Below are 3,405 nucleotides of genomic sequence, written 5' to 3'. Positions count from 1 at the left end.
CCAAGAAAAGTCTGAGATATTTAGAGGAATGGGAATGATTTTGAAATGACAGAGGGAGAGAGAATACTAAGAGTGAGGAACAAAAACCAGGCTAAGGGAAAATTAAAATTTGGGATGTAAGGAAAAAGAAAAAGGAGAATAAAAAAAAAAGGGCCAGATAAAAGAGAAATAGAAGACAAAAAACAGGCTAAGATGGAAAAATTAAAATTTGAGAAGAAAAAAAAAGAATATAAGAGGGGGCTGGTAAAATCTGACATTTGAAATACAGAATTAGTGAAGCTCCAGAGATAAAACTGAAAAACAATGCAACAACAACTACCCTACCCACAACAAACTAGCAAAGACTGATAAAAGTGTAGAGACAATGCTGGTATTTTAAGAGCAAGGAAAAAGGATGTGAGATGACCCTTGACAAGAAAATTGGTTTTGTGTGTCTGGATGGGAGAGAAATAGTAAGAGTATGGAGTGGAAACAAGTTGTAGCTAGAAAGAAAAAATATTTGAAATGAAGGTAATGCAAGAAAAGAGGAAGGTAAAATGTGGTTAAAGGAGGGAGGGGAAAATATAGAAGTTAAAATAACTATAATATAATATCCAGTGACTTAATATGTACAAACTTGATGGACAAGTATAGACCATTTTGTGTGGCACGGGCCCAGCTCCCACTTGGAGATGCACAGGACCCACACCCCATGGATAGGGTTTCCTGTGTTTTACCTAGACTGTTTTGAGACTTGCTTTTTGCTAAAACTCCCTCACCCTGAATTGAGGCAGAAAACACTTACTGCATATCTTTAAAGTAACTTCCTAAAATCTATGCTAAACTTTCCAAGGATGAGTATAACCAGTTCAACCACTTTTCCCTTTGCATTTGCAAATATCCTTTTTCTGGGATGTGATTAGCAGCACCCTTCTCCTTTGTTTTCTGTAAAAGGTAAGCACCTAAAGTGAACCTCAGCATAGTAAATGAGGACCATCATGTAATGTGCCCAGAAAAGCAATAAAAGCTTGTCAAGGCAAGGGTTGGGGTGCTCTCCCCTTGAGAGAGTGGTCAAGGTGCTCTGAGGTACTCTCCCCTTGAGAGAGTGGCTGTGCTGTCCCTTTGGACTCAGTAGCCCTTGTGAATTTGTCTTGTCTCATTCACAATGTCACGGACCCCATGAGCCAGGGTCCACATCAAACAAAAAATGAATGTTAAAAATCTATGCAGGAAATAAAATATCATAAACCATGGATAAGGCCACAGTGGATTTCATTTCTGTGGCCTCTAGTATTTACCACTGTTTATTTCTTTCTGGATCTGCCTCTGGAAATGTCCTATGTTGACCCTATTTGACCTTAGGCAGCCTGTTCAATATTTCCAGGGAACCGCTGTCCCAGGCTGCCTCCTTCAGTTGTTAATCTAGTCACTCTGCACTCAGCAGTCAGGCTTAAGCACCGTAGGGTAGGTCTAAATCCCTCCTGGGGTGGGAGCTATTGTTTCCCTTCAGACTGTGGCTGCTCAGAGGTGAATGGTCTGCCTGAGCAGGATGGTTGCTGCCATATGGGGATTGGCTCAGCACCAGGATCCCAGCATCTACTAAGTTCTCTCCCCAATGCCTCCATCCCCAGTGTCTCCTCAAGTCTCTCTAGTCCACTCTGCACCCCTCCCTTTGCCAAGGATCCACTGTTTGTGGCTATATCCTTTGGTTTTTAATCTAGGCAATCAGTACTCAGAAGTCAGGCTTAAGCACCGCATGGCGAGGGGAGAGAACCTCCTGGTTTCAGGGCTATTGTTTCCCCTCAGGCTGCTGCTGCTCAGAGGGGAGTGGTCTGCCTGAGCATGTTGGCTGGTGATGTATGGTGGATGACTCAGCACCAGGATCCTGGCATCTACTCTTTCAGTTCTCTCCCCAAAGCTTCAGTCCTTAGTCTCTCCTGAGGAGTCACCAATCCACTCTTTCCCTGCCTTTGCCAGAGCCCAGGGTGTTGGCAAATGAAAATTTGTGTGTTGGCTCTTTTAAATGGCTCTTGCATCTCCAGCCATCTGTCTCTGCATCCCTGCTGCTTTTCACTACTGGATGTTATCTGTGTACTTTTTGGGTTCTGGTGCTTTAGGCTGGGAATCCTAGCTTAGGGTTTAGACCCCATTCTTCTCAGGGGGATCCAAACAGCCACTCAATTACCCCTCTGGTGATACCACCTGTGGGTACCTACCCAGCCCTCTTGAGTCTCTACTGCACTCCTTACAAATTGTGCCAAAGCTGATTTTTCTGTTATATGGCTTTTCTCTCACTGTTGCTCAGTTGTTTGTTCTGGGTGGTTTCCCCACATTGAATTGTAACTCCAGATTGGCCCTGGGAGGATGTCAGTGACTTCCATTCACTCCCCTGCAATCTTCTCCTTGTCATTCTACTGTTCATATTTTTGATCATCTTTTTTCTTTGATTAAGTCCCTTTAACATTTCATATAATAAGGGCTTGATGGTGATGAACTCCTTTAACTTGACCTTATCTGAGAAGCACTTTATCTGCCCTTCCATGATAAATGATAGCTTTGCTGGATAGAGTAATCTTTGAAAGGCTAGTATGCCTTTCATGACTTTGAATACTTCTTTCCGGCCCCTTCTTGCCTGCAAGTTTTGAGAAATCAGCTGATATTTGCTTGCTCTGCTCTAGCACCACTTACTGTCATTTCTCTTGCTTCCCACAAGCATAGTGTGCTCTTTCAGGTGCTGCTTCCCAGGTTTGTGGGTTTGTGTACATTCTAGGATCCGATCGGCCTCTCCAACAAATTCTCCTGTGAAACTGGGAGTTTCTCTCACATTCACAATCCCCACGGGTTTCTTCAGTCAGAGGTTTTGAGGCTTTATTTTCTGCACTGGAACCCTGAGTTGCTTGGCCGTGCTCCCCAAGCTGTTCCTCCTGGTTTATTCACACAAAAAAATTGGGATCTCTCAGTCTGCCAGCCACTGCTGCCTTGACACAGGTGTCCTCTCCGCCCAACCTACCAGTCTAAATGAATGTTTCTTCTTTAACTCTTTGGTTGTTGGACTTCCATACAGTTCAATTTTCTGGCAGTTTTCATTCTTTCTTGTTTTTAAATTTGTTGTCCATCTTTTGGTTGCGCGAGGAGGCAAAGTGTATCTACCTATGCCTCCACCTGGCCAGAAGTCTTAATGTCCATGTTTTTCTAATACAATGTACTGTTCTCTTGTTCATGAAGGAGTGAAGTGTATGTATCCTTGCCATGTTCATTTAGAGAGGACTGTACCAGAGATGTGTACAGTGAATAGTTTGGGTTAGTAGGGTGTAAACTAAGATTTTACTGAAAATTAGGCTCAGGTCATGGGGAGGATTCACTTACCTCTGAACTTCTGAAATAATTGAGTGAAGTGAATTTATAATTAACAGAACAGGAAGAAAA

Source organism: Sturnira hondurensis, unplaced genomic scaffold (assembly GCF_014824575.4).
Source record: "Sturnira hondurensis isolate 20B ecotype Veracruz unplaced genomic scaffold, ASM1482457v3 Scaffold0013348, whole genome shotgun sequence".
In the NCBI taxonomy this organism is placed as follows: Eukaryota; Metazoa; Chordata; class Mammalia; order Chiroptera; family Phyllostomidae; genus Sturnira; species Sturnira hondurensis.
The sequence above is the reverse complement of the archived record's forward strand: the minus strand, read 5'-3'. Positions refer to the sequence as shown.